This window comes from Littorina saxatilis, linkage group LG3 (assembly GCF_037325665.1).
Source record: "Littorina saxatilis isolate snail1 linkage group LG3, US_GU_Lsax_2.0, whole genome shotgun sequence".
In the NCBI taxonomy this organism is placed as follows: domain Eukaryota; kingdom Metazoa; phylum Mollusca; class Gastropoda; order Littorinimorpha; family Littorinidae; genus Littorina; species Littorina saxatilis.
In genome coordinates this window covers 18,111,631-18,123,937 of record NC_090247.1, presented here as the reverse complement: position 1 = coordinate 18,123,937, position 12,307 = coordinate 18,111,631, and the positions used below count along the sequence as shown (strand labels likewise).

At 42.7% G+C, this 12,307-nt stretch overlaps 1 long non-coding RNA gene across 1 annotated transcript in view; it reads left to right on the top strand.

Annotated features, from left to right (window-relative positions):
- The window catches only part of LOC138961794 (uncharacterized), a 457,147-nt gene that overhangs the window by 13,920 nt on the left and 430,920 nt on the right, over positions 1-12,307 (top strand). Inside the window, exon 2 of the long non-coding RNA XR_011454308.1 lies at positions 6,304-6,510. This is a non-coding gene — a long non-coding RNA (uncharacterized lncRNA). The remainder of the gene's footprint in view (positions 1-6,303; positions 6,511-12,307) is intronic.

Sequence of the window (12,307 nt, the reverse complement as noted above, 5' to 3'; positions counted from 1 at the left end):
CTGAGCTGTTCACACAGACACGACTGCCAACTAGTCTCGGCCCGCTCAAAATAACAATGACCGAGACTTTCAGTAATTCCTTCGCGTGACGTCTAACCCTCTTACGTCATAATGTGACGTCTTCAAATGTTAAAGTTTCTACCACAGACATACATACATACATACATACGCACGCACGCACGCACAGACAGACAAAAGTTAGCATCGCATAGGCTACACTTACGTGAGCCAAAAACACTTTTTTTTTAAGGCGCAGTCACTCCCGTGTGAAGGATTGGACTCACCATCAAGATCTGGCTAGGTGTTTTCATTGGAGCAGGTCCACCCCTCCATTTATACACATACCAACAGTCAACTGTCAGCCTGCTTCCTGTGCAGAGTTGGAATTTTATTTCGATGAATTAATTTGTTAACGGACACAAGTGTCATGCAATCTGAACATTAAAGGGACGTAAGCGCTTTAACTGCCTATGACACGTGCAACAAGAGTGAGTGAGAGTCACGCGGAACCAACACAAGCACTCACACGAACAAGCAACTTTCAACCTCACTATAGTGGCAATCTGAAAAATTAAGTAAAAACAAAAAAAATCTAAATCAGTACAGGAAGATGTCAGAATGTGTGTGTGTGTGTGTGTGTGTGTGTGTGTGTGTGTGTGTGTGTGTGTGTGTGCGTGTGTGTGTGCGTGTGTGTGTGAGTGTGTGGTGTGTGTTTGTGTGTGTGTGTGTGTGTGTACGTACGTGCGTGCGTGCGTGTGCGTGCGTGTGTGTGTGTGTGTGTGCGTTTGTGTGTGTGTGTGTGTGCGTGCGTGTGTGTGTGTGTTTGCGTGTGTGTGTGTGTGTGTGTGTGTGTTTCTCTGTACTGTGTGTTTGTTTTGATTTGCATTTTGTGTTTTTGCTTGTTTGTATGTGTCCAAGCGGAGGGTAGTTTTTATCGCACGAAAAAGCCAGGCCAGATCTGTGATGCTGCGCAGATTCCCTGTCTCGGGAAGTACTGTGCCTTTAATATTCATTTTTATCTGTCACAGTACACAACTCTTGCGGTCTATTTCACAGCGTTAATACTAGTGTATAATTATGTACAATATGGCTTTTAAGGCCGACTGCGCCCTTTGGATAGGTGTGTAAGTAAACCTCAAAAGGGACAAAGGCCGCCAACTTGAGTCCAGAATAATAGGGAAACATATTCCTGAGTGCTTGCGTGAGACTGATGGTTTAAATACCTAACCTCTTATTAGTATCAGTGTGAGCTTGAAAGACGGATATATATAGCTCAAAGTACTGGTTGAAATGGGGAAAATAATGGTGCCCGCTTGACGACAATTCTAAAAACTTGATACCCTGAAACAGCCCAGGACAGGAAAACTAGAAGTGCTTATTATCTGTACTCGAAGTGACTGAAGGATTAGTGACATTATCTTGTTTCCGTGAGTACAAGTAGGACTTGATATTTTAAACTTCTAACGCGCTTTGGGGCCCTGACTTGCATTTTACAAATGACGTTCAGAATATGGCTCCCCATGCTCTACATGCGTTATTGTGCGTAGCTCTTTCAAAATTATGACAAACACGATGTTTGGTGGCTTGTTGTCAGACCAGCATCCTTTGTCGGTCCCAGGGGAGCATGTCACATAGAAAATACTACATGGCTTGCTGTGTCGTACCAGATTTACACGAGTTGTTTTTTTAAATATTGAACTGCGAGCGAAAGCGAGCTGTTCACTATTTGAAAAAGCAACGAGTGTAAATCTGGTACGACACAGCAAGCCATGTAGTATTCTGTTTATCCTACATACTGTATTTACGTGTATATTACTGAAAATGTCTCGCAGTCGAGGCAGCTAAAATGAAGACGCTTGTTTTGGAACCTCGATCTCTTCTAAAGCCTCGTGCAATCTATTACGTCAAAGCAAAGAAACGTCACTCTCAAAGTCTGGCGTGACGTCTAAAGATTCATCGAGGGTAATTAGCGAGCGCAATTTTTTTTCTATAATGACGTTTGTCTCGGTGACTTTGGCATCACAAGCAGTGGAAAAACAGGTCCCTGCCAGACTTGCTTGACATGACCTCATTTACATGATATACACACGTGTGATATGAACGATTATTATCTCACGGGTGTCTCTCTCACGTATGTAGGATAAATGTTGTTACATCTTTATCAACTTCTCAACCTCGGCCTTCGGCCTTGGTGGATAAAGTTGAAACAGAAGACGACGGGCGCAGTGGCGTGGTGGTTAGACCCTTGATCGGAAGGTCGTGAATTCGAATCCCAGCCGCGGCTGCCTGGTGCGTAAAGGGTGTGAGATTTTTCCGATCTCCCGTGTCAACTTATGTGCAGGCCTGCATCCCCCTTCGTGAGTACACGCAAGCACAAGACAAAGTGCGCACGGAAAAGATTCTGTAATCCATGTCAGAGTTCGGTGGGTTATAGAAACACGAAAATACCCAGCATGCTTACCCCGAAATCGGCGTATGCTGCCAGTATGGCGGGGTAAAAACGGTCATACACGTAAAAACCCACTTATGCAAAAACATGAGTGAACGTGGGAGTTTCAGCCCATGTACGAGGAAGAAGAAGAAAAAGAAGAAGAAGAAGAAACAGAAGACGATATGCTCCCCTCGGACCAACAAAAGAGCTGGTTTGACAACAAGCCCACCAAACATCTTATATTGTCCAACTTCAATCAATCAATCAATGAGTCTTATATCGCGCATATTCCGTGGGTACAGTTCTAGGCGCTCTGCAGTGATGCCGTGTGAGATGAAATTTTATACGGCCAGTAGATTGCAGCCATTTCGGCGCATATTTACCTTTCACGGCCTATTATTCCAAGTCACACGGGTATAGGTAGACAATTATTAACTGTGCCAGGAAAGACCCTTTTGTCAATCGTGGGATCTTTAACGTGCACACCCAATGTAGTGTACACGGGGGGAGGTTCGGACACCGAAGAGAGTCTGCACACAAAGTTGACTCTGTGAAATAAATTTCCGCCGAACCTGGGATCGAACTCACGCTGACAGCGGCCAACTGAATACAAATCCAGCGCGCTACCGACTGAGCTATATCCCCGCCCCAGGTCTGTTCGCGCTTGTTCATGGTGTACATTCTCACATTCATCAGCCTGGCTTCTTCTTGACATCTTAGGTGGCATTAACTTTGCAGGTATTAGTAAAGAAATGTTTAATTCAAACTCGTTTGGAGCAAGTGAATAGGTGATCACGGGAAGCTCAAACTGAGTTGAGATCTGCGTGCTTTGCATGGGGGTGACTGAAGATATATAAACACAAATTAATGAAGTCAGATTGAAGAAAGGTATGCTTTTCACAAGAAATTAACATGCAATTGTCGCCTGCATTTTCTGCTTCGTCAGCCAGCAAACTATTCTTTCGCCACAATCAACACTTAAACTTTACCCAACCAATTATCGTTCAATTCGGATAGGTGTTTTCTCACATTGCGGCCACAGCCTTCGTACGACGGACCCCATTAACAGTAGAAAGCTAAGACATTTTCCATTGAACTGTTCGACTGGAGAACAATAGGTTCACCTACCACTGTACGGTGCGCGTTACGGATCGTAATAGACAATACGGGATCACAATAGACAATGGGCCAATAACGTGCGACTTACAAAACAAACACCCTTGCTTTGACCTGGTAAAAGTCAGTTCAGCGAAGCAGAAAAAATAAGATTACACATTAAGCAGGTGTTGATATACCTAATACAAACGAGCAACAAGACAAACACACAAGAAAACACAGACAGACACACGCAGATAAACACTCACAGAGAGACAGACAGACAGACAGACAGACAGACAGACAGACACACACACACACACACACACACACACACACACACACACACACACACACACACACACACACACATTACAGGCTTACAAATACATGAACACAACATGCTTAGCAACTGGTAGCAAGTCGATAACCAAAACAAATCGTGCATGATAGTCACAAATACTGTATACAAGCAATGGCGCGGAACAGTCCACAAAGGGAATTTCAGAGAGGCCGTAACACCAAAACAAGGTATTTAATTACCATAATGGCCTCACGTGGGCTACCATTTATTGATTTCTGCTTTCATTTTCTCTGCAGTCGTTTACAACAAGTATTCAACTGTGGTCCAACAGCTGTCATTCAGTCAAAAGAATATCATCTAATAGTAATATTGATTAGAACACAAACAGAGATGCATATCACATTTCACTGTGGAGAGAAATATGAAACGCGTGTCGCAAACGTGTTGAATGCACCGCAAATCTTCCATGGGGATGTTGTTGTTGTTGTTGTTGTTGTTGTTGTTGTTGTTGTTGTTGTTGTTGCTTAGACTAGTGTGCCCGCGGGCCGCCTTGTACAGAGAATGAGACTGTGTCATGCAAGTGATACAAGTACAATCATGTACCATCGTGTTCAACCACACCGCCATATATAGGCAGGCAGCTTGTGCGAACAACTGCGACAAAGAATGTGTCTGTCTTATTGTGGCAAGAGGTTTTGTGACAAATTGCGACAAGTTGCTGCAAGTTGTCACGTATTTTTGACAAACTGCGGCACTAAATTTCGTAACAATCTGCAACAAGGGATTTTTGGCACTTAATGCGACATGGGATTTTGTGGCTTATTGCAAAAAGGGATTTTGTGATTTAGTGCAAAAGGGGATTTTGTGACAAACTGCGACAAGGGAATTTTTATGAAAACTGCGAAAGGGATTTTGTGACAAACTGCGACAAGACATGTTATGAAAAACTGCAACAAGGGATTTTATGAAAAACTGCAACAATGGATTTTGTGTCAAACTGCGACAAGGGATTTTATGTCAAACTGCGACAAGGGATTTTGTGTCAAACTGCGACAAGGGATTTTATGAAAAACTGCGACAAGGGATTTTATGCAAAACTGCGAAAGGGATTTTATGACAAACTGCGAATGGGATTTTGTGACAAACTTCGACAATGGATCTTATGACAACCTAGGACACGGGATTTTATGACAAACTGCGAGAAGGCATTTTATGACAAACTACGAAAAGTAATGTTGTGACAATCTGCGACAAGGGATTTGTGACAAACTGCAACAAGAGGTTTAATAAAAGACTGCGACAAGGGATCTTTTGACAAACTGAGACCAAGTAATTTTGTGACAATCTGCGATTGGATTTTATGAGAATTTTTAAATGTAAAGTGATTTTATGAAAAACTACGACACGGGATCTTGTGAAAAATTGGGATAAGCAATTTTGTGACAAACTGCGACAAGTTATTTTCTGACAAACTGGGACCGACCAGAGCGCAATTTTTCCCACGAAGAACAAACCGTATAATGTTGGAATAATGTTCGTATAAACCACGAGGGGTCCAAAACAGCCAGTGGACAGACGGCACTCAAAACATAAATGACCTAGGCCCGTATGCATGAGGAGGAAGTCAGAAACACTGGAAGTAGAGGCCTCTTTTGGAAGTGGGAACTCCCGAAGTTAACTTTCCAACTGTTCACTATGCATGAACGCCGGAGTGATGACTTCGAGAGTATTCGGTCAAGGTCGCGAAAATTGGGGGAATTCCAACTAGTACGCATGCGTTTGTTAACGGTAAGCTTGGCGACCAGCAGAAACAAATCTCATTGCTAGTTCAAAAAGGCGAACGTTGAGCGCGCTGTAGTACTAACAGCTTTATTGCTGTTGTTTTTTGAATGGTTAAACGAAAGGGTCGGTTCAAACCTGTGATGATTGTCTTGGAATCGAATGACTGCCTATGACAATGAATTTGTTGGCCTGAATGTTAGGGAGAAGAATAAATGATTATGTTGAACTTTTTAAATTTTTTTTAATTTTTATTTTTTTGATCTCAGTTGCATGCAGGCAGCTTCAACCTTTTCTTTTTTACCTCTCTTTTTTGTTTCTTTTTTTGTTGTTGGCGGGGAGCACCCTTCTTCATTGATCTTTTTTTTCTGTTCTTTTTTCCTGCTTTTTGACTCACATGCGAAGCAAAAGTGAGTCTATGTACTCACCCGAGTCGTCCCGTCCGTCCGTTCCCCCCGTCCGTCCGGCCGGAAAACTTTAACGTTGGATATTTCTTGGACACTATTCAGTCTATCAGTACCAAATTTGGCAAGATGGTGTATGATGACAAGGCCCCAAAAAACATACATAGCATCTTGACCTTGCGTCAAGGTCGCAGGGGCCATAAATGTATCAAAAACAGCTATTTTTCACATTTTTCCCATTTTCTTTGAAGTTTTTGAGATTGAATACCTCACCTATATATGATATATAGGGCAAAGTAAGCCCCATCTTTTGATACCAGTTTGGTTTACCTTGCTTCAAGGTCAAGGTCACAGGAGCTCTTCAAAGTTGGATTGTATACATATTTTGAAGTGACCTTGACCCTGAACTATGGAAGATAACTGTTTCAAACTTAAAAATTATGTGGGGCACATGTTATGCTTTCATCATGAGACACATTTGGTCACATATGATCAAGGTCAAGGTCACTTTGACCCTTATGAAATGTGACCAAAATAAGGTAGTGAACCACTAAAAGTGACCATATCTCATGGTAGAAAGAGCCAATAAGCACCATTGTACTTCCTATGTCTTGAATTAACAGCTTTGTGTTGCATGACCTTGGATGACCTTGACCTTGGGTCAAGGTCACATGTATTTTGGTAGGAAAAATGTGTAAAGCAGTTCTTGGTGTATGATGTCATTGCTAGGTTTAGCTGAAAGGTCATATAAAGGTCAAGGTCAAGCATGTGAGTCGTATGGGCTTTGCCCTTCTTGTTATATTGATGTTTCTACTTTAAATATACCTATATCATTAACAATACTATTTCTAAATGTATTTTAAAACCTATATCATAAACAATACTATTTCTAAATGTATTTTAAACCCCCCGCGGGTTAGGGGGAAGAATTTACCCGATGCTCCCCAGCATGTCGTAAGAGGCGACTAACGGATTCTGTTTCTCTTTTTACCCTTGTCAAGTGTTTCTTGTATAGAATATAGTCAATTTTTGTAAAGATTTTAGTCAAGCAGTATGTAAGAAATGTTAAGTCCTTTGTACTGGAAACTTGCATTCTCCCAGTAAGGTAATACATTGTACTACGTTGCAAGCCCCTGGAGCAAATTTTTGATTAGTGCTTTTGTGAACAAGAAACAATTGACAAGTGGCTCTATCCCATCTCCCCCCTTTCCCCGTCGCGATATAACCTTCGTGGTTGAAAACGACGTTAAACACCAAATAAAGAAATAAAGAAAGATGTATTTTAAACAACTTTTCTATATAACAATTCCCTCTCAAAAAAAAAATATATATACAATATCCAGAGGGGAACCGTATCTATTAATACCAACACACATTGTGGCTATCACTATCAAATAATTCACATAACTTATTATTGCCTTGAAACTTTGTGAATTTTCAAACACGCCCAAAAAAACTTCTTTTACGGTAATTTTAAAAATCATATTACATTTACAATTCACTTTATCCTCAACGCATTTCCAAATGAACATAATTTTTGGGCAAAAATTAAAAAAATGTTCAATATAATCAATTTCGTTCTTGCAATAAGTACAGCAAATACTCGACCAGTGCGACCCAAGCGCTAGGTTCCCACCCATTTGGGCACTTTTGGAGTCGTGCACACCACTCCAGGCCTGAAAAGAGCCCGTCGTCCAAAACTGGAGGTCCCTTTGTTTCGTCCTGTGGAGCCTGGGAGCAAAGGCAGAGCGATTGGCCACGACTTGACCAGCAAGATCGAGAATCCTCAATCATACACACACAAACACACACACACACACACACACACACACTCGCACGCACGCACGCACGCACGCACGCAGCGCTGCAAAAACGCACACACTCACACACAACCACACACACACACACACACACGGACGAACACACGTTTGCACGCACGCTTGCACACACAAGAATTGTCACAGTTCGTGTCTATGGTGCAAGGTAGCCGACCGTCTCATTATAGCCAAGTTACGACAGTTGCTCGATTGACGCATTTCACGTCTTCGATATTGTGTCTGAGCTCATTTCCCAATGAGCTGCCTTTAAAACCGGAATGTCCTGCAATTGTAGTATGCGTTGGAGGTTTCTTTTAGATGGATAAGGAACCTTAAGATGCGATATCGTCGTATAATGATGTCAAGTGAGAGACCCTGGAAATTAACTTTGAAAGTGGGAACTTCGGAAGCAAAGTTGCCAGCTACTCAGTATGCACGAGCTAACTTGAACGCCGAAGTAGTGGCTTCGAGAGTCCTGAGATCAAGGTCGAGGAAATTGGGGGAATCCCAATTAATGCGCATGCGTTTGTAAACGGTAGGCTTGGCGACCAGAAGAAACAAATCTCATCGCAAGTTCGTAAATGGGCAAACGTTGATCGCGCTGTAGCTTTTACAATAGTTGTTGTTTTTGACTGGTTGAACGAAAGGGTCGGTTCAAAGCTGTGATGATTCTTGAAATTGAATGACTGTCTATAATAATGACTTTGTTGACCAGAATGTTGGGGAGAATAAAACATTTTTTGTTTATGTGGTAGCGAAGTCGGTTATGTTAAACTTCTTTTTTTATGATTGTGTATCGGTAAAACTGTTTTGGACAAAATAGGTTGGTTAGAGCGAAAGTTTGGGTTACTGGTAAATTTGAAAAGGCAGAACTCAATATTTTGGGAATCAAGATATAAGGTGTCGCGAAAAGAAGATAAGTTCAGTGACTTTCATATTAATTGGGAAAATGTGTGTCCGAATTTTTACAAAAGATAAATTGTTGTACTTGGGTGTTTGTAAATTATGTTTGTCCTCGTTCATTGTGAACATGATGTATGTTTATATAAAGTAGAAAGTCAAGATTGGATTTGTTTAGCCTACGCGCGTGTGTGCATGTGTGTGTGTGTTTTTTTTTTCCACTTCACCTCATCTCGACTTATACAGTACTCACATGTGCATGTGAGTTAGACATAGACATAGACATAGAACACTTTATTATCTCAATTACGAGAAACTCGGGTGTGGTGAATCATAATAAACAACATAAAACGTAAGAACATAAATAAAATATCGAGGAGCAAATAGTCAGCTCATAATAGTGGGGTGGGTGGGGGGTGGGTGGGGGGTGGGTGCACACACACACACACACACAAACACACCGTCGACAACACACACACACACACACACACACACACGCACACGCACACGCACACGCACACTCTCACACAAACACACACTCACACATGCACACAACGACGCCCATTTACACAGAAATACCCCCTCGTATGAGCGGGGATGAAAGAGTGGTGGCCAGTGACCCAGAACGAACAAAAATCAAAGCTGGCAACTCATGTTTGTATTCAGGGAAATTTGCACGAAATGCACGCACGAGATACAACTTTCCCTTCCATTTTCTCTCTTTGGGACTTTCATTTGCGTTAGCTCGGTTTGAAATGAAAAACCGAAGAAAAGCCCTGCCATTTTGCACTGAGAAACTTTGGTAGTAGCGTTTTTACTCCTGGGTCTCGCTAGTAGTACAATTACCCTCACTTACTTCCTCGTTTGCTTCCAAAGTAAGCTCTTTTTCCGTCCCATGCATGCGAAAGTGAGGATGTACTTAATTCCGATGTCGCTCAAAACGTTGGAAGTAGTCGCAAACTACCCTCAGTTACTTCCTCGCTTTGCTTCGAAGTAAGCCCATCTTCCGGCCCATGCATACGAAAGTGAGGCAAGTACTTCCGATGTCACTCAAAACTTCGGGAGTTGTCGCGAACTTCCCCCATAAGCATACGGGTCCTGAAGAGGACAAGAGACGATCTCGTACAGAAAACCACGAGATGAATAGCAGACCGTAACTGCCCGTCTTCTATGCGTCTTCTATGCGTGTCACCACAGAGCACAAAGGTGACCCCGACGGGGACAATCGCGATCTCCAGCAGCGGGGCTAACGATCTCTAACGGCCGACAATAGGTCCCTGGAACATTACGCTGCGTCAACAGTGGTCGACCATGGGGCAGCCAGCCATTGTGACAGCTTCTAATGTCATTGTATCCCTGCCCTGTTTCGTTCTGCCCCACCACCTCTCGTGTCTGTCAAGGCCAAAAAAAAAAGGTCTGTTTACGGTAACATAGGCCAAAAAAATAGGGTCGGTAGGTCGGGATTTTTTTTTCTCCAAAAAACCATATTTTTACGTTATTTTGCAAAAAAACCAAGTTTTTTTTATTTTTTTAATTTTTTTTATTTTTTTATTTTCCCCAAATGCCAAAAAAAAAGTCTAGGGTCGCGCGAAAAAAAATAGGGTCGGTCGGGTTACCGTAAACAGACTATTTTTTTGGGGGGGCCTAAAGGAACGCTCGATCCTTCCCGTGGTTCGAACCCAGGCCGGGACGGACATGGCTCAACTTTAATCACCAGAAATCTGCCCAGGCTTTTAATATATGGCATACTAGCTTGCTTATTGACACACCAAAAATACATGCATTCCCGGTAGCTTAGTTGGTAGAGCCCTGGACTTGTGATTCGAGGTTCGAATCCGGGCCGGGACGGACATGGATCAACTGTACGTGCGGACTCAGAGACGCTATCCATGTCCCAACCCCGTGTTACCACAGTGGCACGTAAAAGACCTCGGTCATTGTGCCACAAGGCACTCTCGATTCTTCCCGTGGTTCGAATTCAGGCCTGGACGGACATGGCTCAACTTTACGCGCAGACTCAGAGACGGTATCCATGTCCCACCCCCGTATCACAACAGTGGCACGTAACAGACCTCGGCCATTCTGCCATAAGAGCAGGTGGCTGCATGCACCCAAACACGCATATACCTGTGTACCTCATCTAAAGTCGGGGTAACACCCGGAAACATGCCCTAATGGTTTCTCCGTGAGGGCGTAATACACCATTATCATCATCCCGTGTATAGTGAGAATACTACATGGCTCGCTGTGTCGTACCAGATTTACACGAGTTGTTTTTTTAAATATTGAACTGCGAGCGAAAGCGAGCTGTTCACTATTTGAAAAAGCAACGAGTGTAAATCTGGTACGACACAGCAAGCCATGTATAGTATTCTGTTTATCCTACATACTGTACTTTAGTGTATTTTACTAAAATTGTCCTGCAGTCGAGGCAGCTAAATTCAAGACGCTTGTTTTGGAACCTCGATCTCTTCTAAACCCTCGTGCAATCTATTACGTCAAAGCAAAGAAACGTCACTCTCAAAGTGTGGCGTGACGGGTTAGTTCTATAGATTCATCGAGGGTAATTAGCGAGCGCAATTTTTGATTTTATAATGACGTTTGTCTCGGTGACTTGGGCATCATAAGCAGTGGAAAAACAGGTCCCTGCCAGACTTGCTTGACATGACCTCATTTACATGATATACACACGTGTGATTTGAACGATTATTATCTCACGGGTGTCTCTCTCTCGTATGTAGGATAAACAGTTCCTCTCACCATATCAGATCTGGCCAATCTTTTACACGGGACGAGATCATCCCTCCAATCTGACACATGTCACAAATCATCAACCTGGGTGCTCGCGATGCACAGTGGGAATTGTTTTATGAATGTATTTCTTAATTTTGGCTTTTCAAGACATAATTTATTTTTTTTAAAGTCACAGCTCTGCACACGTTGCAGCTAGCGCATGGACTGTTAAGTTTTGGTATGTGTCCAAGTGGAGGGATGCTCTTATCACGTGTTCAATCCTGGCCAGATCTGAGATTGAGAGCCGAACAGTTTTCGCGGGAGGGAGTGTGCCTGCAAAGATGTAACCGAGTGCCGAAACACCACAATCACCTTTGGAGGCGAAGTCCAATCAAACAGGATTGAGAATTTTAGAGCTTATTTCTAAGCCCTATAAAAACTGTTATGCATTCGCAAAGGAATCCATGAACATACAGAGAGATGATGATAAAATCATCGTTTATTTAACCCTTTACTTGGCACAACATGGCCGCTTGTTTACCTCCTCCATGGCAGCCATTTTTCAAGACTGTAAAAACATTGGCGACATTTGTCTTAGATTAAAAACACACACAGGCGCGCACACAAACAACTCTGCAGAGTCTGCTGTGAAGGGCGACGGTAGTCTCCCTGTCACACTGATATCATCTTTCCCTTTAAACCATCGGGTTAATCACCAGAAATCTGCCCAGGCTTTTATATGGGATATACTAGCAAGCTTTTTGACACACCAAAAACAATGCTGTCCCGGTGTAACACGAAAAAATTACTCCCACGAGATTTTTACTCAGGAGTAAAATTGTCG